This window comes from Nomascus leucogenys, chromosome 14, assembly GCF_006542625.1.
Source record: "Nomascus leucogenys isolate Asia chromosome 14, Asia_NLE_v1, whole genome shotgun sequence".
NCBI lineage: Eukaryota > Metazoa > Chordata > Mammalia > Primates > Hylobatidae > Nomascus > Nomascus leucogenys.
Genome location: NC_044394.1, coordinates 75,698,285 through 75,725,939, shown reverse-complemented (window position 1 = coordinate 75,725,939; position 27,655 = coordinate 75,698,285). Strand labels below are relative to the sequence as shown.

General features: G+C 41.1%; 1 protein-coding gene across 5 annotated transcripts in view; it reads left to right on the top strand.

The window, feature by feature from the left end:
- Positions 1-27,655, top strand: part of LIMS1 (LIM zinc finger domain containing 1) — a 152,778-nt gene that overhangs the window by 52,591 nt on the left and 72,532 nt on the right. For 2 of the 5 annotated variants that reach the window (XM_004090457.3, XM_030827931.1), the window contains exon 1: positions 1,741-1,942. The exons of 2 other annotated variants lie outside the window; for them this stretch is intronic. The gene's annotated coding sequence lies outside the window, so the exon portion shown is untranslated. Of the gene's footprint in view, positions 1-1,712; positions 2,102-27,655 lie in introns of those variants that run through there. One more of the 5 variants, XM_030827932.1, reaches the window with a different exon arrangement.

The following is a 27,655-nucleotide window of genomic DNA, read 5'->3' as shown; positions in this document are numbered from 1 at the left end:
ATGATCTGTTTTCTTCGTAAGTAATAAAGTAATATCTGCTGAGAGAAGAAAGGGATGAGGTCGATTACGAGAAGACCCTCAAGCATGATAAGTCCTTAATGCGAGTGGTGCATGGCTTCCAGAGGAGGGTTGATGGGACCCATCCATGAGTAGAGAAGTTAACAACAATGCCAGTCTGCCCAGGATGTTCTGCTGGGACTCAGAAAAGCATCCAGTTTCCTTCCTTTAGATTTTAACTGCAGCATCACGAGCTGCCTTCCTAGAGGGAATTTTGTATTTTGGGGCTGTAGCTCAGAAGACTTCCATTCTCTTTTCCTTCTCCCAAGAGAGATCGCAGCTGCTTCCCAGGGTTTATGTCCATGACATAGGACTGTCCCTGCTGGGAATGGGGGAGGGAACTGCTTCCCACTCGAAAGCAGCCTTTTCACTTCCAGCTTCCATCTGTCTTCCACTCCCACCTCCCAAAATAAAGTAAATAAATCAAAGCCAGAAAAACATTCTGGCTGGAATTTTATTACATTCAGTATTGTGTGAGAGCTCCCAAACTAGCTGGGACCGTTGGATTTCAGAGTACATGAAGATGAAGCCTGTGAGGTTCCCCCAGGAGTGCTGGGCAGAACCCTGAGTTTTAGAACTCCCTCTGCCTTTAGCTTGTCTTGGATGTGCTCTTCCACTCTTTCAAGCACTAAACCCTTCCCTGTAAATAGTCACCTGCCAGGGTGCCCTCAGGTTATAGCTTGTCACCAGCTCTAAAAGTGGCTAGTACCCAGTCTCAGTGTTGGATAACAAGCAAAAGTGATGAGTTGTTTTCTTGGAGTTTTTGTGTGTGTGTGTGTGTGTGTGTGTGTGTGTGTTTGGTTTGTTTTGTTGTGGTGGTGTGTTTTTGTTTTTGTTTTTTCAGAGACAGGATTTCCCTATGTTGCCTAGTCTGGGCCCGAACTCCTGGGCTCAAGTGATCCTCCTAGGTCAGCCTCCCAAAGCACTGAGATTACAGGCAAGTGTAAGCCACTGCACCTGGCCATTTTCTTGTTTGTAAAGATTAATCTCAGGCCCTAGTTATGTTATCGTCCTAGAAATGCTGTTATCCTAAAAATGATTCCTCTATAATAAAGAAATTGGGTAAAGGAGCTTTCTTACTGTATTTTCAGTGAATTCAGGCAAGGACACCTTCATTCATGGAAGGGGAAGGCTGAATTAATTGCTCTCAAGTTCTTTCTTAGCTTCAACTAAAGATCCCTTATTCTTCAGTGGAAACTTGGCACTGAGGAGTCCCAGGAGGTGACTCATTCGGATATGTGAGGCCTTGGCACCACTGGCCTTGCTTCTTCTCTGCACTGTGTTTGTCAGGGATATCTGGGACAGAAAGAATAATTTCCGCTGCTGGAGCAGCCAGAGCCTGGCGTGCCCGTCTCTAAGCTGGCCTGCGCCTTGCCACCGGAAAATGTAGTGTGGAGTAGCTGCTTGATCCCAGAGTAGCATTCAGAGGGCACGTAAAGAAGCTCCGTTAATTCAAACGTGTAGTTATTGTAGAGATCCAGAGGGCCAGAGGCTATCATTTTTTAAAAGTTACCTCTTTCTGTGCTGATCAGTTATTCATTTTTCTTAATATTTGTCTGCATGTTATATGTGCTTTCAGTAAGTTATTAAGATGAATTTCTTAACTTCATAAAGTATATAAAACAACTTAGCAGGATATGAGTTATGACATTTAGGGGTGTTGTCCTATTGCTTCAGAACAGTGGGGTTATCGTGTAACACACCATGTCACATGATTTGACTAAATACAGGAAAAAAAAAACCCTGAACTTGGTTTCATTGGCTCAAATATAGTTCAAGACAACAGAGACAAAGCTAAGATGAGGAAGTTCTGTACAGTTTAGGAAATAGAGGCTTTCAAAGATAATTCGCAGTGATGTGAAACTGGCCTCCCAAGCCCTGATAAGTAAGTTAAATAAGAGTAGGAGCCAGGAGGGAGGTTCTTTACTCTTGAATTAAGAGAACGGGAGCTGGAGGTGCCTCAGGTAGAGTGTGTAGGAGTGGAAGTTTGAGAGAAGTTTAAGAGAAGAAATGGACATGATTGCCTAAATCAGCCAAACACAGGGTATTGTTGTATTTCTGGATTTGTTTTCCTTATGACCTATCTTTCTCAGTTATTTAAGAAGCAAATCTAAAGGATATTTGTTGAAACTCTCTATGCAGAAAGAGTCTTGGGTGAGTTGTAGTAACCTTCAGCCATGCTGCTTAAAATTTTCTCCCTGCTGCAGAGGTTATGACTGTGGTTCTTGTATCTTGTAGATGTGTATTTAATTATTGAAATATGTGAAAACTTTGTTTTATTGGTTTCAAAGTAGGGTGGGTGTGGAAGGGAAACTGTGCCTTTTGTTTGCAAAGAAAAATTTAAAAACAATTGATAAGCGGTATTTAGTGTCATATGGTTTATATCCTGCAGAGCCTTCTATAAAAGACCTTAGTAATGCCTTTGGCATTTTATTACATTACTCTTTTAAAACATTATTTCTGCTGCCTAGGGTCTTTGGTGGGGAAATGTACTATTTAGCAATATGTTTAGTGAACTTTTGTCCTGTCATGGTAAGAAGAAAGCAGCTATAACTAAGTAAGGAGTTACTCTTATTCATTAACGTGTAAAACGCTGTTTAAAAAAAAAAAAAAAAAACTGGTCTTTTTTAAAGTTTTATTTTTAATTGGCACATTTATTTATGGAGTACAATGTGATGTTTTGGTTCATATGTACATTGTACAATGACCAGATCAGGGTAATTAGCCTATCAATCATCTAAAATACCACTTTTTTGTGGTAACAACACTTAAAATCCTCTTGAGGTATTTTGAGATATACAATACAGTATTATTAATTATAATCACCTTGCTGTACAATAGATCACCAGAACTTACTCTTCCTAATTTTGTACCTGTTGACAAACTCTTAGTTTCATTGATTCTGTTGTTTTTCTAGTCTCTTTTTCATTTATATCTGTTCTGATCTTTGTTATTTCCTTCCTCCTGCTAACATTGGGGCTAGTTTGTTATTTTTCTAGTTCCATGAGGTGTAATGTTAGGCTGTTATTTGAGATCTTTCTTTTTTGAAGTAGGTGTCTATTGCTGTAAACTTCCCTGTTAGCACTAACTTTTGCTGCATCCCGTAAGTTTTAGTATGTTGTATTTCCATCTTCATTTGTCACAAGATTTTTTTATATTTCTCCTTTATTTTCTTCTTTAATTTCCCCTTTAATTTTTTCTTTGTCTCGATAGTTGTTTAGGAGCGTATTGTTTAATTTCCACATATTTGTTAATTTTCCATGTCCTCCTGTTACTGTAGAAACTATTCTAGTTTCATACCATTGTGATCAGAAAAGATACCTGATATAATTTCAGTCTTCTTGACCTGTCCTGGAGAAGGTTCCATGTGCACTTGAGAAGAATATGCATTCTGTTGCTGTTGGGTGGAATTTCCCCAGCAGGCCACTCTTAAAGGAACTGTAATGCCTCAGACCTGCATTTGGAAAACATTTATTAAGGGGTGATTATTTACCCACAAAAGAATCTTTTACTTTACTACATGACTTGCCTTATACAGTGGACTTCCTAGAGATTTAAATGTATTTGCAAAAGCATTGATTTTACAGTTAACCTTCAAGAACATTGAGAGTGATACTGACTGCATGTGTAAGGTAGTCTCTTATATAGATGTACGTTGTGTGTATGTACACGTGTGTATATATGTACATTCACATACATAATCAAGAAATAAGCAATAGTTATAATGAACAGGAGAACATAAGTATTTTTCATGGATAAGAAAGAAAACATTAAAAGGAGGATGATCATTTTAATTTGGTCTTTCAGTTGATAAAAAGGGTACATGCTTTTCAGTTTGCAAACAACAAGGCACTTTGCATAGCTGATAGAATGAAAATAGAATAAAATATTCTGAATGAACATAAGCACTTGGTGGTAGTTTAAAAAATATACAAAAACAACTAAACATCAGGCCATCACAGGTAGTGCCAATTTTTGAGGCTAACCAAAAAGAGCGGGGAACCCCCTTTAATTCTAAGAGATGGCACCATGGAGGTAGTGACTTTGGAGTTGGGCTTTGAAGAATTTGACAAATGATGGAAAAAAGTGTTGTTCTAGGCAGAGTTGGCAACAGCTCGAGCAAAGATTTGCAGGTCAATGTTACTTCTCTCTTCAGAGTCCTCCATTGCCTTTCCATCTCACCTAGAATAACATCCAGTTTTTATTCTGGGCTGCAAGTGCTTTCTGGATCTACCCCCTGCCCTATTCCTTTCTGTGCTGTGTTTTCCGCATTAGCCTGGAAGATTTGTTAAAGCAGGGGCCTTGTTTCCTCTTGTTCACCTCTGTATTCCCAGTGCCCAGAGCAGTAAGTGCTCAGTAAATAAATGTTGAATGAATGAAAGAAATTCAAAAATTATCCACTGTGCTGGAATGTTTGAAGGCTAAGAATGGCAGGGAGAGAGGGTGTATGTGGAGTATTGGTCTTCAGGGCAGTGTAAAGTTTGGGGACATTAGGGAAGCATCTGTGATGTCGCAGTGAAGTGTTTGCTAATATTACAGTGTAGAGAATGGATTAGAAGGACTAAAGAGCAAGATAGCAATACCATACAAAAGGATGTGTCAGTGGGTCTTTCATTCAGTTGACATTTGAGTGGTTGCCCCATGCTAAGCACTGTGTTAGGTTCTGGGGACACAAAGGTGACCGAGAAATGGTTTCCATGGGTAATGCCAGATGTGTGAACATCCTGTAGCAAAGGACTGAGCAAATGATGTGGTGGGGCCTGAACCTGGGCATTGTCAGAGGCGTGGGAAGGAGTCTGAAGTCTCATTGATAGTTTCTTGATGTCAGTAATTCTGCGAGTTCCCAGAAAAAAAGAGGAAGCCTTCAGTGAAACTTTTTTTTTTAAATTGATTGATTGACAAGGTCTAGTTCTGTCACCCAGGCTAGAGTACAGTGGCATGATCATGGCTCACTGCAGCCTTGACCTCCTGGGCTCCAGAAATTCCCCTGCTCCCGCCTCCCAAATAGCTGTGACTACAAGCACACACCACCATGCCTGGCTAATTTTTTAAATTTTTATAAAAACAGAGTCTCGCTGTGTTGCCCAGGCTTGTCTTGAACTCCTGGCCTCAAGAGATCTTCCTGCCTTGGCCTCTCAACATGCTGAGATTACAGACTTGAGCCACCATGCTTGGCCTTTTAAGGGAACTTGTAAAAATGTTTTTAGTTTTTTTTTCTTTTTTGAGACAGAGTTTCACCCTGTCATCAGGCTGGAGTGCAGTGGCGTGATCTCAGCTCACTGCAACCTCCGCCTCCCAGGTTCAAGTGATTCTTCTGTCTAAGCCTCCCGAGTAGCTGGAATTACAGGCACGTACCACCATGCCCAGCTAATTTTTGTATTTTTGGTAGAGATGAGGTTTCACCATGTTGGCCAGGCTGGTCTCGAACTCCTGACCTCAGGTGATCCACCTGCCTCGGCCTCTGAAAGTGCTTGGATTACAGGCGTGAGCCACCACGCCCAGCCTAGTTTTGTTTTTTTAATGCGGGGACTTAACAGTGATTTTAAATTGGGTCTTGCCCAAAAGTTAGCAATATGTTGATTGACCCATTAGTTCCAGGAGAAAGAGGTATACAGGAGCAGTGTTTTAGCTCTAAGTCAGTGTGTCACTTCTGGGGCACAGTTTGTCAGAATAGTTACAGGATGAAATGTTGATGTCCTGTAGAGTGCTTGATTAAAGTAAGTGAAATGGCAGGTGGGGAGGTATTTTATACCCCAAATGTTGCCACAAATGTATGGTAATATTGTTGGGAGAAAAGGATACTTTATCAGCCCAGATGGGACATATAGTACAGAATCTAGAAAATTGAAAAATAACTTTTACCAATTTGTGTGGGAGGGAGGTGTGTGGAGAAGAGGCAAGATTCCCTTATAGGGCTTTAAAATGTGCTATGCTAAAAGAAAGTTTGTTTGCAGCCTGGGAAGACATTTAGACTACCTAGTTCTTTGGGTTCAGATGTTTATGGTCTTTCTTGTCACTTATTTAACAGTTTCAGACCATAAGGAGCATATACTTTTCTCGCTTGTTCTTTATTCATTGAGCCTATTTATCCTTGAAATACTGTGGTGTAAGTTGAAAGACCTTGGGTTTAAATTTTACTTCTGCCACTTGTGTGATTTTCAACAAATTATTTAATATCTGAGTTGCAGATTCCTCATCTGTAAATGGCGATAGTATTTAATCTGTGAGTAGTGCATGTAAAAGGATCCTAGCTTGATATTTGGTGGGATCTAGGTGGACAACAAATGTTCCCCTTTTTATTGTATTAATAGTAAAATGTGTGTAACATTCACTTGTGGAGGACACTTGGGTTGTTTCCATACTTTGGATATTGTGAATAATGCTGCTGTAAACATGGGTTTACACATACCTGTTTGCATCCTTGTTTTCAATTCTTTTGGATATATACCCAGAACTGGAATTGCTGGGTCATGTGGTAATTCTATGTTTAACTTTTTGAGGGACTTCCAATCATTCTCTGCCTTTGTTTTTTAGTTTACTCTGCATCATTTATGCATCTCTCCTTTAAGATCCAGAATTACCAGAGTTCAGGGTTTGAAAGCAACCAAATTCACTTTAGTGCCTTGTAGTCTGATGGTTTTTCTCTACTTCCAAACATATCCAAACCTTATCCAAGCCTCCCACTGTGTGACTTCTACTGTGAAAAAAGCCATTCTTCTCTTTCTTTTGCTTTTTTCTTTCTTAAATCTTCTCCCCTTCAATTGCCTTTTCTTTCCCTCACTAATTCTTTCCTTCTCACCCCCTGCCTTCTATAAAGGAATGCTGGGGAAAAGGTCTTGGCGGAGTTACTTCTCCATCCCCACTCTCAAGCCTACCCAGACCTGGAGTTGCTGTCTTTGTGAAAAGGGACATAGAGGCAGAATGATACCCAGATGCTAAATTATGTCAATTTACAATAAACTTTAATTTAAGCCAGACTTTCAGAACAATTAGCACCCGTATAATACTAAAAAATGCCAAGTATTTGGGAAAGGTTGGGTGGGGAAGGAGAAAATAGTATCATCCATGGGGGTGATTCAACTCTCAGGGCTGCCAGCCTAGCACACTGCTAGCAACAGCTGGGAAGAAATCATAAAGTGAATTTTCCACATATAAACCAGCCAGAAATAAACACCAGACTGCCAAGTCAGATGTGATTTCTTAGTCATGAAAGGTACTTTTCATTCCTGTAATCCTGATTGGCCTGGTCAATAATTAAAAGTCAACATTCAGTTTTATTTTACTTATTTCTAGGACTATTGTAGAATCCTGCAGTCATTACATATCTGGTGAGACCCTAGTGGTAAGTAAAGGATATCCATGCACTTGAGGGGAAGGAAGTGTTCACACATGAAATAGCTAGAATAGTAACAAAGCTCCCTTTAAATTCAGACAATAGCAGTGAGCTACTGGTAACGGCCCTAAGGAGAAAATGAGCAGCAGCCAGAATTTTGAGATTAATTTTAATAATTTATTAATGAATGGACCAGCAGAGAAGAGGTGGGAAGGATATGGTCGACAAGTGGTAGGAACAAAATATTCAGCTGTGGGGAAGAAAGTTCACCACACACCCCTGCCCTATAAGTTATGGTGAATTCTGTGGAAGTGATTAGAGTGGAGAAGGAACAAAGAGGGTTGGAATCCAGACATTCAATGACTAACCCCAAGATGACTAAACCAGCTACTGAATGCACCCACAGAAAGGGAAGTGACATTTACTGAGAACACATTTAGTGTTGCTGAATGCTTAAAATGCTTTCTTTGTGTTCTCAGTCCTTACCAGTCTGTGAGGGGGGTTTATTTTGTCTACATTACAGATGAAGAATCTCACCTGCAGACGAAGAAAGTTGCCTGGCCGACAAGAGATCATTTGAAATGAAGGGATTCCAGGGTTTCTTTCTACTGAGCGTATTCAATAAGCAGGGCTTATTATACTATCTAGAATGGTGCTATCCTGTAGAAATACAATGTAGCCCCATGTGTAGTTTAAGATTTTCTAGTAGCCATTTAAAACAGGCAAAAAGAGATAGGGAAGATTAATTTTAATAATATGTTTAATTTAACCCAGTATATCAAACTGTCATCATGTCCAAGCTATATACATATCATGTCATCAGCATTTTAAAATTACTAAGAGAATTCAGTGGGTACTTTAAAGTCCATCTGAATTCAGACTAGCCACATTTCAAGTTGCTACATGTGACTGCTGGCTACAAAAGTAGACAGCATAGCTCTAAAAAAAAGGGTAGAGGGACTCATCCTAAAAAAAAGTCGAAGGTAGAGGCCCTTCTTTGAAGTCATTGAGAGGAATTATGGTGGGGCAAGAAAGCAGCTTCACCTGAGATGGAAAGCTCTGTGGAAGGAAGGTACCATACATAAAAGCAGGGCTGCTCTTGAAAGGAAAGAATGTGACCATATCATGCAAGGACATTACTGACTGAAGGGCTATTTATGGAAAGCAGTAAGGTCATACCGACCTTTATCACCACTGCCAGTCGTGACCACAGGAAGCCTCTGTGGTGTTGACTGCTAGATGCTGAACCGTATTTGGGTGGGGGTTGCGAGGATGCTGTGTCTTGGCAAATCTACTAACCATTAGGAGTGGAAACCACAGCCTTTAATGTATGTGTGGATGTCATTCCCAAAGAATCTTTTCTTCCAGTGCCTTTTTCAGATGAGGAGGTGTAATATGTGCTTAAGGAAGTAAGCATGAACAAGCTACCTTATATGGGAATTCCCAGACCTCAGCTCCACCCAGACCAAGATAAATGATGGTTTGAGACTGCTATTCCAGCAAAACAGGGACCATCCTATATTTATAATATTCAGTCATTTCTTCCATGCTTTCTTACTTTAAAAAATGTTCTTGAAATTTTCCCTTGGTCTTCTTTCTTTTTGTGATTCTGCCTACTTTATTGTTTTTGTCCCACTTAACTATTTTCTTCAGTTTTTCCCATTGTACTTGGTTTATTTTGTTGTTGTTGTTGTTGTTGTTTTGTAGTAAACTGTGTACTAGGAATCAGTGTACCCCCCCAGGTCCTGTTCTTGGCTCTCAGCTATGGGACTTTCATTCTGTTCCTTCATCTGAAAAATGAAAAGGATTAGAATTAGAGTCCTATATAATCTTTTAGGGCCCTCACTTTGCAGCTCATTTGGAGCCTCATTTTTTTATTGTGGTAAAAAACACGTAAAATCTACCATCTTAATCATTTTTAAACTCAACAGTTCAACAGTGTTAAGTATACAAGAAGTTGCTACCTATAATAAAATGTCAAATAAGATCTAGAGGCTTGAGGAGAACCTGAGGTTATCTGTGGAGGGTGGAAGGCTTATGCTGAAGTGGCCCCCGAGAGCAAAGATCAGGAGTAAGGGACGATCTCCTAGTATTCACTTGCAGAAGTGACTTAAAACTGCTAAAAGGATGTGTGTCAGGGCTTTGGCATTCTGCCGCAGACGTAGAAAGACTTGATACTGTTTTGACTTCCTGTGTCCCTGTAGCCATTCAGCGGTCAACATTTGTATGGTACTTTATCTTTCTCAGCTTATTTCTAATTAACGATAGTTAATACTCTTAGTATTAATACAAATTAATTTGTAATTCTTACAAAAGAGTGTGAGATAAATGAGCATGTGCTGTCTTTAATTTCCAAAGGAGGAAATGAAAGGGTCTGTGGAAGATGAGCTGTAGCTGTGGAAGGGGCAGAAAAGCCGGAGACGGTGGCTCAGGAGTCTGGTGATATCTATGATGACAACATCTTAAAAATAAGAGGTGGGGAAAATGGGAGCACACTTTTTGGAAGATTAACATAAATGTAAAATGATTTACAGAACAAATCAATGGAATTCAGTTAGGTAGGTCTCAGATTTTACATTCCCCATTAGGGGTGTATGTAAAGAAAGGGCATGTTGGCCGGGCACGGCACACGCCTGTAATCCTAGCACTTTGGGAGGCCGAGATGGGCGGATCACCTGAGGTCAGGAGTTTGAGACCAGCCTGATCAACATGGAGAAACCTCATCTCAACTAAAAATACAAAATTAGCCAGGCGTGGCGGTGCATGCCTGTAATCCCAGCTGCTCAGGAGGCTGAAGCAGGAGAATCGCTTGAACCTGGGAGGCAGAGGTTGCGGTGAGCTGAGATTGCACCATTGCACAGCCTGGACAACAAGAGTGAAACTCTGTCTCAAAAAAAAAAAAAAGGAGGGGGGCATGTTGAGGAAATAGGAACTTGAAGTACTTGGGATGGTTCATTAATTTCCCTACAAAACATCCTTTTTTTTTTTTTTTTTTTTAGACAGAGTCTTGCTCTGTTGCTGGCGTGCAGTGGCATGATCTTGGCTCACTGCAACCTCCGCCTCCTGGGGTCAAGTGATTCTCCTGCCTCAGCCTCCCAAGAAGCTGGGATTACAGGCACGCACCACCACACCCAGCTAATTTTCGTATTTTTAGTAGAAGTGGAGTTTGTCCTTGTTGGCCAGCCTGATCTCGAACTCCTGACCTCAGGTGATCTGCCTGCCTCAGCCTCCAAAAAAAGTGCTGAGATTACAGGTGTGAGCCACCACGCTTGATCAAAAAGATAATTTGATCTTTTTTTTTATTCACAGACCACTTTGAGACTCAACACTTAGGACCTTCATAGAAGAAAACGCACAAAGGCACATGCATAGAAAGTTTTTGTATAACTTCCAGGAATTCATGCCCCCAGTCCAGCCACAGCAACACGTGATTGTAATGATGATTGCATTTCTGAAGACTTTTTTAAAGGCTTTTTTTGGATAGAAGAGTTAAAACATTGTGAATTCTTGATAATTGAATGAGCAGCAAATTCACTAGCAGTCACTAGAGGGTGATGTTTTCTAGCATACAACATCAAGTTCTTTATGGCAGGTTGCCATTGTAGGTTCCTGTGTATGTGCTTGCTTGTGTGTGTCTGTCTGTGTGTGAAAGAGACAGAGGCACACACACAGACTATCTCTACCTGCATAGCTAAAAGAATTTCTTTGTGCATGTTTCTTTTTTCTCCTTTTCGCTTATCTATAATACATGCAAAAATGCTTTTTTTTTTTTTTTTTTTTGAGACAGAGTCTTGCATGTCGCCTAGGCTGGAGTGCAATGATGCAGTCTTAGCTCACTGCAAACTCTGCCTCCTAGGTTCAAGCGATTCTCCTGCCTCAGCCTCCCGAATAGCTGAGATTACAGGCACCCGCTGCCATACCCGGCTATTTTTTGTATTTTTTAGTAGAGACAGGGTTTCACTATGTTGGCAAGGCTGGTCTTGAACTCCTGACCTGGAGATCCTCCCGCCTTGGCCTCCCAAAGTGCTGGGATTACAGGCGTGAGCCACCACACCTGGCCAGAAATGCTATTTTTTTAAAGCCTTCTCCCACATGTTCTACAGATGAATTCTGAATGTTTTCTATTATATCCTTGTTTCTCATCATGCTAGGAATAGCTACCAATTATGAGCACCCTCTGTGGTTGGCTGTGCACTGGGTGGCTTATGAACTTTACCCCTCATTCCTACAACTGCAGCATGGGCTATTTCATAGATTAGGACCTGATGTGTAAGTAGCTGGCTCAAAGCCCTCCATCTAGTAAGTTTGCCAGTATATCATCAGTTCATAGTAAACTAGAACAAATGTCTACTTTATCCAAACTTTTTAGTTTATAAATGAATTTTTGTCACCTGGTATGTCTTAGATGTGATTTGAGACTTTTTGTTGTTGTTGCCATAGCTTTAATAAAATTAACATAAACTGTGACTTTGTATAGGCTAGGAGGAAGGAGAGATTGAGGAGTACTATGTTTGGAAGGAAAGTTGAAGGTAGGGCAGAGCCGGATGGTTAGCTTTGCCGATACCAGGCCAGTGAGAAGAAAACAGCTAGTTCGATATTTTGCTTAGGATTAAGCCCTGATGGTTGGATACTAGCCATCTGGGGAGCGGGGGAATCCTTTTGGGAGAACAGACGGAGTGTGGGAGTGAGGCCCTGGCCAGGCAGATGTGTGCCAGTCTGACACTGTTCATTTCTTCTGTTGTTTATGCCAGTTCAGGCATCATGGAAGCTGCGTCTGTTTCTCCTGTCATTGTAAACGTAGCCCTGGTCTTTCAAAAAGCTGTGGTTGTGTGGGTCTTTAAGGTATTCATTCCTTCAGGAATTGTGGTGTCTGCTATTTTGTTTAAGGAGTTAGCATCTTACAAAGAAAAATCTGTTTTCTCAAGGCTCTATAATAATGATGTTTTGTTTAAGTTTGTCAAATATGGTATTTAGTTCTTCCTATTGAGGAGGAGTCTCTAAACTTTAGTCTGTGGGCCAAATCTACCTCCTGTTTCTGTTTAATTATTTTATTGGGGGGGCAATATTTGTCCCCTCAAGCATTTATTCTTTAGGTTACGGACAATCTAATTATATTATTTTAGTTATTTTTAAATGTCCAATTTAATTATTATTGACTGTAGTCACCCTGTTGTGCTATCAAATACTAGGTCTTATTCATTCTTTCTAACTAATGTTTTGTACCCATTAACCATTCCCTTCCCACTCCCCGTCTCACTACTACCCTTTGCAGCCTCTGGTAACCATCCTTCTACTCTCTGCGTCCATGAGTTAAATTGTTTTGATTTTTAGATAAATAAGTGAGAACAAGCGATGTTTGTCTTTCTGTGCCTGGCTTATTTCACTTGACATAATGATCTCCAGTTCCATCCATGTTGTTTCAAATGGCTGGATCTCATTCTTTTTTATGGCTGAATAATAGTCCATTGTGTATAAGTACCACATTTTTTCTTTACATTCGTCTGTTGATGGACATTTAAGTTGCTTCCAAATCTTGGCTATTGTGATCAGTGCTGCAATAAACATAGGAGTGCAGATATCTCTTTGATATACTGATTTCCTTTCTTTAGTGTATGTACCCAGCAGTAGGAGTGCTGGATCCTATAGTAGCTCTATTTTTAGTTTTTTGAAGAGCCTCCATACTGTTCTTCACAGTGATTGTACTCATTTACATTTCCACCAACAGTGTACAAGGGTTCCCTTTTCTCCACATCCTCACCAGTATTTGTTATTGCTTGTCTTTTTGGATATAAGCCATTTTAACTGGGGTGAGATGAGATCTCATTGTAGTTTTGATTTGCATTTCTCTGATGATCAGTGATGTTGAGCACCTTTTCATAGGCCTATTTGCCATTTGTATGTTTTCTTTTGAGAAATGTCTTTTCATATATTTTGCCCATTTTCTGATCAGATTATTATATTCGGTTTTTTTCCTATAGAGTTGTTTAAGCCCCTCATATATTCTGGTTATTAATCCCTTGTCAGATAGCCGGTTAGTTTGCAGATATCTTCTCCCATTCTGTGGTTGTCTTTTCACTTTGTTGATTGTTTTCCTTTGCTGTACAGAAGCTGTATTTTTTGGTTTTTTTTTTATTTTTTATTTTTTTTTTTTTTGAGATGGAGTCTCACTCTATCACCAAGGCTGGAGTGCTGTGACGCAATCTCTGCTCGCTGCAACCTCCGCCTTTTGGGCTGGAGCGATTCTCCTGCCCCAGCCTACCGAGTAGCTGGGGCTACAGGCACCCGCCACCATGCCTGGCTGATTTTTTGTATTTTTAGTAGAAACGGGGTTTCGCCATGTTGGCCAGGCTTGTCTTGAACTCCTTACCTCAGGTGATCTGCCCACCTTGGCCTCCCAAAGTGTTGGGATTACAGGCGTGAGCCACCGTGCCTGGCCTTGCAGAAGCTTTTTAACTTAATGTGATCCCATTTGTGCATTTTTCCTTTGGTTGCCTGTGCTTGTGGGGTGTTATTCAATAAATTTTTGCCCAGACCAATGTCTTTGAGAGTTTCCCAGACATTTCCTTATACTAGTTTCATAGTTTAAGATCTTAGATTTAAGTCTTTAATTCATTTTGATTTGATTTTTGTTTATGGTGAGAGGTAGGGGTCTAGTTTCATTCTTCTGCATTATGGATATCCAGTTTTCCCAGCACCATTTATTGAAGAGACTGTCTTTTCCTCAGTGTATGTTCTTGGCACCTTTGTGGAAAATGACTTCACTGTAGGTGTGTGGATTTTGTTTCTGGGTTCTCTATTCTGTTCCATTGGTCTATATGTCTGTTTTTATGCCAATACCATGCTGTTTTGGTTACTATAGCTCTCTGGTATAATTGGAAATCAGGTAATGTGATTCCCCCAGTTTTGTTCTTTTTGCTTAAGATAGCTTTGGCTATTCCAGGTGTTTTGTGAATCCACATAAATTTTTAGAATTGTTTGTTTCTTCTCTTCTCTTCTCTTCTCTTCTCTTCTCTTCTCTTCTCTTCTCTTTTCTTCTCTTTTCTTCTCTTCACTTTTCTTTCACAGTCTTACTGTGTCACCCAGGCTGGAGTGCATTGGTGCAGTCTCTGCTCACTGCAACCTCTGCCTCCTGGGTTCAAGTGATTCTCCTGCCTCAGCCTCCTGAGTAGCTGGGATTACAGGCACCCACCACCATGCTTTTCTGTGCGGGAGATGCCCGAGGAGGGAAGAAAAACACACACACAATACCTTTAAGGGTAAACAAGCTTTATCCCACATAAATGGCAATGCAGATATGATAAACAAATGACATAATAAACAAATTGCAATGAGAAGGGGAGAAGGGAAAAGATATATATATATATTTTTTACACTCACCAAACTATGGAGGATTCATCACCAGACCGGGAAGCAACAGCCTGGGCTCCAGAGTCAGCCACTTGTCTGTGCACAGCGAGGGAAGGTCTCATGAAGTTTCGGTGCAGTCTGGGACTCTAGCTGTTTTTGTAACAAGTTGTTTGGCATGAGACCCAGTCACGAGTGCCCTTCGTGACTGGCCTTAAGGAACACAAAAAGGTCATAACTTGTTTTTGTGATTGTCTATTGTTTTTCAATAACTAACGTGTAAGAATAGATTGAAATAGAGATTTCTCCGAAACAGCGCTGGATGAATGCCTCAAGGGGCTCACACAACCTGTTTCAGGACTTGGTGACCATTGTTTGTATCCGTGTTCAATTGAGTTCAAATTTAGTATTTAACTTTTCCTCCACACACACGTCCGGCTAATTTTTGTATTTTTGGTAGAGACAGGGTTTCACCATGTTGGCCAGGCTGGTCTCGAACTCCTGAACTCAGGTGATCTACCCACCTTGGCCTCCCAGAGTGCTGGGATTATTGGTGTGAGCCACTGCACCCAGTCTAGAATTGTTTATTCTATTTCTGTGAAGAATGTCATTGGTATTTTGATAAGGATTTTATTGAATCTATAAATTGCTTTGAGTAGTATGGACATATTAACAATATTGATTCTTTCAACCCATGGAATGTCTTTCCATTTTTTGGTGTTCTCTTCAATTTTGTTCATCAGTGTTTTATAGTTTTCATTGTAGAGATGTTTCACTTCTTTGGTTAAATTAATTCCTGGGTATTTTATTTTATTTGTATCTATTGTAAATGGGAGTACTTTTTAAATTTCTTTTTCAGGTCATTCACTATTGGCATATAGAAATGGTAGTGACTTTTGTATGTTGATTTTGTATACTCCAACTTTACAGAATTTATCAACTCTAATAGTTTTTTGGTGAAGTCTATAGGTTTTTCCAAATATAAAATCGTATCATCTGCAAACAATGATAATTTGAAGACTTCCTTTCCAATTTGGATGCCCTTTATTTCTCTTCTCTGCTTGCCCTAGCTAGCACTTCCACTACTGTGTTGATAACAGTAGTGAAAGTGGGCATCCTTGTCATGTTCCAGATTTTGGAGCAAAGGCTTTCAGTTTTTCCCCGCAGTATGATACTAGCTGTGGGTCTGTCATATATGGCTTTTATTATGTTGAGGTATGCTTTTATACCCAGGTTTTTGAAGATTTTTTAAAATCATGAAGTGATGTGAAATTTTTTTTTTTTTTTTTTGAGACAGAGTCTCGCTGTCGCCCAGGCTGGAGTGCAGTGGCGCGATCTCGGCTCACTGCAGGCTCTGCCCACCAGGGTTCACGCCATTCTCCTGCCTCAGCCTCCCGAGTAGCTGGGACTACAGGCGCCCGCCACCTCGCCCAGCTAATTTTTTGTATTTTTAGTAGAGATGGGGTTTCACTGTGTTAGTCAGGATGGTCTCGATCTCCTGACCTCGTGATCCGCCCGCCTCGGCCTCCCAAAGTGCTGGGATTACAGGCGTGAGCCACTGTGCCCGGCCAGTGATGCCAAATTTTATCAAATGCTTTTTCAGCATCAGTTGAAATGATCATAAGGTTTTTATCCTTCATTCTGTTGATATGATGTATCACATTGATTGATTTATCACACTGATTGATTTGCATGTGTTGAACCATCCTTGCATCCTAGGGATAAATCCCACTTGATTACAATGAATGATTGTATTGTTGAATTCTGTTTCGTAGTATTTTGTTGAAGAATTTTGCATCAAAATCATCAGAGATATTGACCTGTAGTTTTCTTTTATTATTATTTTTTTTATTGAGACAGGGTCTTGCTGTGTCACCCAGGTTGGAGTGAGTAGTTCAATCATGGTTCACTGAAACCTCAACCTGCTGAGTTCAAGCAATCCTCCCATCTCATCCTCCTGAGCAGCTGAGAGTATGGGCATGTGCCACCATGCCCGGCTAATTTTCTGTATTTTTTGTAGGGATGTATTTGTATTTTTAGGGTTTCGCCATGGTACCCAGGCTGGTCTGGAACACCTGGGTTCAAATGATCTGCCTGCCTTGGCCTCCCAAAATGCTGAGATTTACAGGCACGAGCCACTCGCCTGGCCAGGTTTGCTTTTTTCGATGTGTCTTTTTCTGGTTTTGTTATCAGGGTAACACTGGCCTTGTAGAATGAGTTTGGAAGTATTCGCCTCTCCTCTATTTTTCAGAATAGTTTGAGTAGGATTAATATTAGTTCTTCTTTAAATGTCTGGTATAATTCAGCAGTGAAGCCATCATCTGGGAGACTTTTTATTATGGCTTTGATCTCGTTACTTGTTACTGGTCCGTACAGGTTTTGGATTTCTTCATGGTTCAATCTTGGTAGGTTGTATATATCTAGGAATTTTTCCATTCCTTCTAGATTTTCCGATTTATTGGCATATAGTTGCTCATAGTAGCCACTAATGATCCTTTAAATTTCTTCAGTATCAGTTGTAATGTCTCCTTTTCATCTCCTTTTTTTTTTTTCCCACTTGAGACAGAGTCTTGCTCTGTCACCTAGGCTGGAGTGATCTTGGCTCACTGCAACCTCCGCCTCCTGGGTTCAAGTGATTCTCCTGCCTCAGCCTCCTGACTAGCTGGGATTACAAGTGTGTGCCACCATGCCTGGCTAAGTTTTTTTTATTTTTTTATATTTATTTTATTTTTTTGTAGAGACAGAGTTTTACCTCTTGGTCAGGCTGGTGTTGAGCTCCTGACCTCAAATGATCTGCCTACCTTGGCCTCCCAAAGTACTGTGAGCCACCATGCCTGGCCTCCTTTTAATCTCTGATTTTATTTATTTGGGTCCTCTCTTTTTCTCAGTCTGGCTAAAGGTTTATCAATTTTGTTTAATTTTCAAAAAAACTTTTTATTGAACTTTATTGTTTCTTTTCTTCTATTATTAATTTTGGGTTTGGTTTGCGCTTGCCTTTCTAGTTCCTTAAGATGCATTGTTAGGTTATTTATTTGAAGGGTTTTTTGTTGTTGATGTAAACATTTAGAGCTATAAACCTCCCTGTTAGTACTGCTTTTCCTATATCTCATAGGTTTTGGTATGTTACGTTTCCGTTATCATTTGTTTGAAGAAATTTTTCATTTTCCTTAATTTCTTCACTGGCCCACTAGTCATTCAGGAGCATATTGTTTAATTTCCATGTATTTATATAGTTTCCAAAATTCCTCATTATTTATTTCTAGTTTTATTCTGGCCTCCTATTATTTTTTACAGCCTGTGAGCTAATAATATTTTGACCTTTTTTAATGGTTGAGAAAAAAATAAAAGGATGATATGAAAATTATATGAAATTCAAATTTCAGTGCTCTATTTATAAATAAAGTTTTCTTGGGACATAGCCACATTTACTTCTTTACTATTGTTTGTGGCTGCTTTTGAACCATGAGGGCAGGGTTGACTAGTCACCACAAAGACTATAGCCTGCAAGGCCTAAAATATTTACTATCTGGCCTTTTACAGAAGTTTGATGATTTGTGCCATAGAGGAGTTGTAGCAATTTTTGAAAACATTAACATTTTCAAATTTTAGATGGTTACTGCATTCAGATCTTTTATCCTTAGTCTCTCAAATTAAATTTTGTTCTAATAGAAATGACTGGATATTAACATATTTTAATTACCTTAAAACAAGTCTTACTCCTCATCCCCCTTCCTCAAGATGGGTTTCTTGTAACTAGCATTAGTTAGCTTCCTTTCTTTCTGTCCTGGAAGAGCACTAGAGAGTTGTCTAAGACTGCCCCCATTGTCCCTGCTCCTCTGAGTTGGATGAAGGAGGAGCAGGGGACCAGCAGGAGTGGAGTCTGTTGGACAGACAGTAAGGCAGCGTCTCAACTGTACGGAGCACTTGGTAGTCTGAAATTCGATCTCTGCCAGGTAAGAGCAATTTACCTGCAGGAAGGATTGATGGGTCAGGGATTAATGCCACATAGTTCCTTTTTCATTGGAATCCAGTTGTCTGGTGATTCCCCACCTTGTGAGTCTGAACAGGATACTGAAGCTTGCTCCCTCTTGAGAATCTGGAAGGGCCAGATGCCTGCCTTCCTAACCTCCCCTGCAGCTGCAGCTGAGGCACAGGAATGTGCCTTGAGCTCTGGCCGTCAGGTACACCTGTATTGGACTGTGACCTGAAAGTTAGAGATGCAAAGAAATAGGGATTGCCTGGAATCATTTCTGGAGAGCACGGTTGTAACAGCACTCATGACACCCATTGTTTAGGGGCAGCAGTGGGACCCAGTGTGAGCAGCACAGCCCAGTACCCAGCATTGGTCCATGTGGTACACTGTGTCCGGAGGTGTAGGGCTGGGGACAGACTTCCCCCGCTGGGCAAGGTGTTGTAACAAGCTCGGTTCTTTGTTAATCCTGCAGAGTCTGTGAGCATTCAAGTATCATTTATTAAATATCTCTTCTGCTTAAAATTAACCCAAGGTGGTTTCTGTCGCATGTATCTTAGAAACCTACGTGTGTCAAGCTAAAGAGCTCGCTCAAAATACCTAATTTTTTATAAAATTTTTTTTTAATTTCCATATTTTGAAACTTACTGAAATTTATTCCTTTCAGCTTCTTATGCTGTCCCCATTTTCCTCTTTATTCATTCCAAAAATGTCTGCCCAGTACCTAGTACATGCCCAGCACATGGCTTCACATAAGCAGAAACACAAGCAGAAGAATGTGTCAGTGTTTGGACTTAGTGATGCCCCACTTAGAGAATGCCATCCGGTATAGTCTTCATCCTTATAACCAAGTTCGTTTTATCTATGTATTGTGGGCCATACTTGACTGCAGTGAGGGACCCAAGAGCAACTTGGAAAGAAAAGAAGTCAGATGCTCTGAGAGTGAAACTTCAAACTTGACACAGGAGTAGAGCTCTGTAGTCTCCTAAAGGGGATGGAGTGGCTCTGGACGTGTATGTAAAGAAAGGACATGACCATCTGAAAGGCCCGGTGAGCATGGAAGCAGCAGGTGTATGGGCAGTCACAGAGGTGAAGCTGGCAAACAGGCCTGGGGGCCAGGCAGCGTGGCCCTCGGGCCCAAGTACCAGGTTCCTGCTGCCAGCTCTGCCCCCAATTTGGGGGAGGTGAATCTGGCTGTTGTAGTCACTGAGTATTCAGACTGTATAACTATTTTTATGAATTCAGGCACACCAGACAACCTTCTAATTATAACTTAGGTTTTCATTTGACCTGTGTCTAGGAGAGAACACATTACTTATGAAAGCTAGATATTTTAGTTTGCAAGTTGGAGTTCTGGCTTTACACATCAGTCCTAAAAGTGGGTGAATGAGGATGCTTGAGTGGCAGATCTACCTTAGGTGTGCTGACAACATTGATTGCTCAGCTTCAGAAGCTGAAGGTCAGACTTTACATTTTTAAAAATTCACCAAGGTGTGGGATTCTTTATAAGAAGCCAGCTGGATTCACCAGCAAACTCTGTCACTGAATCGAGGACTTTTTTTGGAAGGGGGGCAGATTTCAGTATATGTGCATGTGTGTATACGTTAGTAAGAAAAAAATCACAATTTGTAAGGTACTTTTACAATTTTATTAGCACTATCATGTTTCTATGAAGCTTCTGAACTGAATTCAACCATTCAAGAAGCATTTCTTAGGTACCTACTATTGCCAGGCTTGAAGAGCTCACATTTCAGTGAGGAAGAGCAACCAACGTATAAACAACACACAATACAGCAAGTGCAACAAAATAGATTTGTCTAAAGTTCAGTAGGATCCCAGAGGTGAGAACAGCTTCCACTGCCTCCCTGGAGGAGCTCTGGAAGGCTCCACCAAATGGGAATATTGTGGGAGTCCTATGTGAGGAGAGAGGCTGGAGGTTTATCCACATAGAGAAATGGTAGATCTGGAAACACAAAAGAGTGTGCTGAGTCTAGGGAAGTGGTTGGGAAATTAAAATACAGCACAATTAGTTGTTAGAAGGGAAAAAGTGATTGGAATGAGGCCACACAGGTGAGTATGCAGTAAAGGGTATGTCTCATGTACCATGCTGCTGTGGTCTGAATATGTCTCCCCAAAATTCATATGTTGAACTTCTAACCCCAAAGTGAGGGTATTAGGAGCTGGAGCCTTTGGAGAGATGATTAGGTCATGAGAACAGAGCTTTCATGAATGAGATTAGTGCCCTTATAAAATAGGCCCAAGGGAGCCTGCTTGCCTCACTTGCCCCTTCCTGCATGTGAGGACACAGTGAGAGGGTGCCATCTATGAGCATGGAGAGCTTAGCTTGGATAGCCAGGTGATGAGGGACACATCGAATCAAGATACATGACATGGTGAGTGCTGCTGCACAATATTGAGCTGTTCCCCCTCCAAATGAAACACAAATAGAACATAACTGAGCACACCAGTTGTCTGGTATCTTCATCACATAAATAGTACATGTGTGCACATATAGAAGTGATTTTTACACCAGGGTGTATTTTTGTGCATCTAGTAGGATTCACCATGGTTTAATTTTTAGGTATTTCTCTCTAACCTAGATATAACTAGAAAAGAGGTATTGATCTCTCTAATAAATTTGCGTATTAAAAGTACTAACTTTTACAAGTGAAATTATTAATACCATGGGTGGAGTTCCATTTTACTGTATTCTTTTTGCTTATTTACTTCCAGGTCTTAAAGTCAGTTCACAGGTCCTCATTTACCTGTTAATTGTGCCTGAAACCCAGTCTTTCCCATCTGTTTTTGCTAGTCTTATGGTTTATATCCCTTAACTTTTCTCGTCTTCCTTTGAGTGGGCTCTTAGCATAATGTTTTATGTCTTCTGTTTTATTAAGCATTATTTGGAAATGGATATGATTTTAATATTGGTTATGTATCAAGTAGGGGCTCCTTGGGCTTTCACTGTGGGTAACATGCATGTGATATTGGTCTCAGAGTTAATGCCTGTTTCTTTCATCCTCTGAAAATTGTGTGCCTGTAACATCTTCAGGATCCACATGGTGGCAGGCACAGTGCTTTGAAACTTTGTGGACTTACATACTCAGAGTGTTTGCTTTGCATCTTCATCTTTCCTTCTTTTAAAAATAATGAAGATACTGAAATTAATAAAAGGAACCTCCAGATATCTACCACCCACCTCAAGAAATAAAACCTTACAAACAGAGTTGAGGTCTCTTGGTTCAGTTTCCTCTTCCAATCACATTCCCTTCTCCTGTTTTCCTCCACGAGGAAACCCTTTCCTTAATGGAGTTTGGCTCACTTTTGTGCATATCTTTATACTTTCATTACACATTTATGTATTCTTAACGGTGCTTGGGATTCCTTCTTTCATTTATATTTTACTTGGTATGTACTGTTTGTGTTACTGTGCAAGTTGCCTTTTTCACTCACTTTTTTTTGTTTTTTTTTTTTTGAGACGGCATCTCACTCTGTCGCTCACGCTGGAGTACAGTGGCGTGATCTCGGCTCACTGAAACCTCCGCCTCCCGAGTTCAAGCTATTCTCCTGCCTCAGCCTCCCGAGTAGCTGGGACTATAGGTGCCCACCACCACACCCAGCTAATTTTTATATTTTTAATAGAGACGAGGTTTCACCATGTTGGCCAGGATGGTCTCAATCTCTTGACCTCGTGATCTGCCCACCTCGGCCTCCCAAAGTGCTGGAATTACAGGCGTGAGCCACCGCGCCCAGCCCACTCACATTTTTAAAACATTTATTTATGTAGATTTGTGCTTCAGTGAATTTTCTTTTACAGCTATACAGCATTTCGTTGAAGACATCACAATTTTAGAAATCTGTTTTCTTGATCTTGAGAGAAGCAGGGTAGTAGAGTGATCATAGATGGGGCCCCTGATGCCCATTCCGTCACTCATCAGTTGGGAGCCCAGTTTCTACTTCCAAGAAATAGGGATATCGCTCATTTCACAGGGTGTTAGGGGGATCAAATGAAATAGTATGTGAAGCATTAACACCATGATTATTACTGTCATTACTGCCACTAGAACAAGATGACAGTAACACAGACTTGGGGCAGGGCTAATTTTGTGCTATATTTTAATTTGCAGTTGAACAGAGGGCACTCTGAAAGAAGTAGGGACAATAGCTTGGTGACAGCTGAGGTGGCGTCTTTCTGAAGACTTCTGTTTTCTCTAACGTAGGTGGGGTTATCTCCCAAGAGTAATAGAAAAAGAGGGTGGGATCGGTGATTCGAGAGTACTGAGGGTTTGAAGTGTTCTTGTTTGGGGCATGATCTGGCTAAATACATGCAAAATAATTTCCTGTGTTGTGTGTGCTAATCTTGTTTGATTTTTTTCTTAGCAACCTGTTTACCTGGCAAAGCATAAAGGCTTCTCCTCTGGAGTCTTCTCTCCCCTCCCCCATGGCAGGTGTTGCTGCCTGGAGCTGCTTCCACAACTGGTTGTCTCCAGGATTGCACCCCTCCCCACCTGGAATTCTAACCTTGTGCGGCTTATCACCCGTCACATAAACCCATCAGCCTGGCTCTCACTCTTCAAAAGCTGACTCTAAACTTCCCAGCTCCCCGCAGTCATTGCTCCTACTGTTTCCAGAGTGAGGCGCCCACTGTTCCCTGGCTCACTTCTCCACCTTCCCATGCCTTTGCATTCTCCTCTCCACCTAGAATATTCTCTCCTCCCTTTTCCTGGTGCCATTCTTTCACAATGTAACATATCCCTTAATGTATTTCATATGATCTTGGGCAATCTATTTAACATCCTCAGATACGATACTTCAGATCTCTCATTAGAGGAAGCACCCAGAAAACCCAGGAGTCCTGACGTGATGCCTTCTGCTGTGCCATTGGGGCATCACACTGCACACGTATACAGCAGTGTATGACGTTCTGGCTTTAAGGAAGTTATGCTTGTTTTCATCCCCACGGTTGAACTTTTTTTTTTAACTTAAAAATATTTTATTGGCCGGGCGCGGTGGCTCATGTCTGTAATCCCAGCACTTTGGGAGGCCGAGGGGGGCGGATCACGAGGTCAGGAGATCAAGACTATCCTGGCTAACATGGTGAAACCCTGTCTCTACTAAAAATACAAAAAAATTTGCCGGGTGTGGTGGCAGGCACCTGTGGTTCCAGCTACTTGGGAGGCTGAGGCAGGAGAATGGCGTGAACCTGGGAGGTGGAGCTTGCAGTGAGCCCAGATCGTGCCACTGCACTCCAGACTGGGCAACAAAGTGAGACTCGGTTACAAAAAATATATGTGTGTTTGTGTGTGTGTGTTTGTGTGTGTACGTGTGTATTATTATAAAAATATTCTTTTTTATTTTCTAAAAATAGAGATGGGGTCTCACTGTGTTGGTCAAGGTGGTCTCAAGCTCCTGGCCTCAAGCAGTTCTTCTGCCTTGGCCTCCCAAAGTGCTGGAATTACAGGCTTGAGCCACTACACCTAGCCTGAAAATTTTCATTCTAATATAAAAATAGAAGAAACAATCCTCTTATACTCATCACCCACACTTAATACTGTCTTGCCATATTTGCCTCACATATTCTTTTTTCTTTTGTTTCTTAATTATTTAAAAGTAAATCCCAGACATCAGGTCATTTCATCCCAAAATACCTCAGGGCTGGTCCCTGAGGAGATGGACATTTTCTTTTATAAGCTGGTCTCTGAGAAGATGGACATGCTATTACCATATCTAACAAATGGGTGATAATTCTTTATCACCGTCCAGTACCCCACCCATAATCTCAAATATCCTCACTTGTCCCAAGAGTAGCCTTTTACATTTGTTTTCTTTAAACCAAGATCTAAACAAAGGCCATAGTTTAATAATACATTTGATTGATATGTCTGTTAAGTCTCTTAATCTGCAGGAAAACCCCTTCTCTGTTTTTCCTCCAGTCGTTGACAGAGATACCAGCTCTGTTGTCATGTAGAATTAAAGTTTTGAATTTTTAAAATAAACCTTATTTTGGAATAATTTTAGATTTATAGAAAAGTTGCAGAGGTCAGGAGCTCAGATGATCCTCACATAGTCCTCACCTAGCTTCCCCTCTTGTCAGCACCTTCCATTACCTTCATCATGTCTTTTTTCTATGCCATCATCTAGTCCAGGATACCACATTGTGTTTAGCCATGGTTGAATTTTTAAATGATTTCTGATTATAAGTTCTCATCTACTGCTGAGAAAAATAACCATTTTCTGACTAGAAGGCAGTACACTGTTATGGTTTAAAACCAGGCTGAGGCCAGGTTTCAGTTTTCCACTCAATTATGTAGTAACTGTATAGTAAGTTACACTTTCTATGTCTGTCTCATCACCTTTGAAATGGGAATAATAATAGTACTATTTCATTGGATTATTGTAAAAACTAAATTTGGCCAGTGTATGCAAAGTGCTTATCACAGTTCTGGGCGCATAAGAAGCACTCAGTACATCTAGCTCTTGACCAAGTTGCTATTTCCTAAATCATACTGAGCCCCGGGGAAGGAACTGGGTCTTCCCCAAGGCTCTGATTTAAAAAATAATGTATCAGTGTTTTTTTTCACTTTCCTTAGAAATAGTGCATTTGCTTTGGTTCTATATAGTGGTCTCATTACATTTTGAGGTATTTCACTTCTATTTTGGGAATTTTTATTCAGTAGAACATAGTTCCCTAGTATGTTTTGATCAATCAAAAATATTGGCTCTAGGCTGGGTGCAGTAGCTCACGCCTGTAATCCCAGCTCTGTGGGAGGCCAGGGCGTAGAGATCGCTTGAGCTCGGGAATTCGAGACCAGCCTAGGCAACGTGGCAAAACCCTGTCTCTACAAAAATACAGAAATTAGCTGGGTGTGGTGGCGTGAGCCTGTAGTCTCAGCTACTAGGAGGCTGAGGTAGGAGGATTGCTTGAGCCAGGGAGGCAGAAGTTGCTGTGAACCATGATCTAAAATATATATATATGTATATATATATATATGCCCTAAGAGTGAGTTTTTTCTCTTGGCAGGGGTTCTTGAGATCAGGATTGGAGGATTAAAACTTCAGGCCTTTCTTTTATTAGTCTCACGGAGTGACTGGTTGGATTTTTGTTTTAGAATTAAAATCACCTTCTTTACCAGAGTTCTTTTGCATGAAGCAGTAGGAGCAAGTGGCTGCTTGACTGGCTTGAGCTCTAAAGTGTGTTTGTGGTATGAAGTGTTCTCAGAGGAACCGAAATCGGTGTGGTCACACATCATCATTGCCTCTTCATACACCCACGCCCTCCTGAAGTTTGCTGTTTGTATTGCTTCCAGTGCGTGTTGCTGTTCAACAGTACCCTTGGTTTCAGCATAGTTGCTATGATGAAGAAAACCTGTTAGAATCTGCCTTTTTATTTTTTTCCCAGAACTGTTGGAAACATTGAAAAATTCCATGTACTCTAAAAGGAAATAAAGTAGTTTGGGTAATTTGGACCCAAAGACTCCTAAGGAATCTAGGAATTCATTTACGTAGAAGGTCACTTTCTTTCACTAGCTTTTGCCTCCAAACCTGCAGGAGAAAACCAGCTGAAAAGGAATACACATGAGTGGGGACTGCACCTGAGCACCTCACGAGGCTCCTTTCAGAAACCTCAAACCGACCATTCACAATATTCACGTGGACTAGGTCTGGGTCATTTGGAGGGAGAGAAAGTGTGGGCTGGCTGAGGTGTCTGGGTAGTTTCTAGTCAGTGTTTACACTCCGGGACTTGTGCTGCGGCTCCTGCACCTGTTATGCACCCAGTTTCCCAGAAGCTTCCGGGGTTAGGTTGTCAGTGTTGAAGAGGCAATGCTAGTTCAGACTTGACCTTGTGATGGTCTGTGGGGGAGAATGTTTTAGGCCCTGGGACAGTGCAGTTTAATGACTGAAACATTCCTGTTTCAGTCAAATCGACTTGGGTTGGATCCACACTCTCTTATTGGTTGTATTGTTTGGTCAAGTCGTTTAACTGCTTTAAGACTCAGTTTTCCCATCTGTAAATGGGTATAATTGTGATACATGCCTCATAGGGTTGAGATGGAGGTTAATAACACATAATGTGCTGGGTAGGTACTCCAACCTCAGTTGTTAGTAATAATTATATTACATAAATAGTTGACTGAGCTTTACAATACAAGCAAACATTTTTATGTCCTAGCTTTTTTCTTTTGTAAACTCGTAAAAGTCTTTATTATTAGAGTCAAAGTAGGTTTAAAACGCTTACCTTTCTGTGGACAAGATTAAGGCAACATGAAGTACGTCTGGCTCATGCTGTAGTTCACCAGGTCTGTTTGTTGCTATGTCCACAAAAGAATGTGCGGAGAAACGTTAGTAGTGTCGGTGCTTCCTGCCTCCCTCCCTGGCCCTCTGTGTCCAGTCTGCCCTTCTCCCCTCCCTTCCTACACATCTTTGTGTCCACTCTCCTTGCTGTTCTCTCTGTCACCACCCTGGCTAGTTCAAGCTGCTGTCTGTTCCCTGGACTGCCATGTGGCTCTGCACAGCTGTGCTGGTCCTTACCCTGGGGCCTTTGCTGCCTCAGAGAGAGGGGTCCTCAGCAAACAGATGGGATCTTGTCAGTACCCTGCTTAAGACACGGGCTGCCCTTGCCTCTCAGGGTGAAGAACACCAGGCCCTTTGAAACATGCCACCACCCATGTCTCTTGTCTCATTTCACCTCCCAGCTCTCCCCGCAGCCACAGGGTCCGGCCCTCTTGCTTTTGAGCCTGGTTTCTTGGATCAGATCCAATGTTTCTGTCTCAGGAAGCTTGCCCCTGCTGTCCTGCTCCCCTCCCTGCTGTCAGCATCCACTCTGCACCCTACTTTCTACTACTTGACATGTTTTAAATTGTGATTATATGGTTGATACCAGTGTCCCCTACTCGACTGCAGGCTCCACGAGGCCACTGAGTCTCTGCTGCTAAGAGCAGACCCCAGCCTAG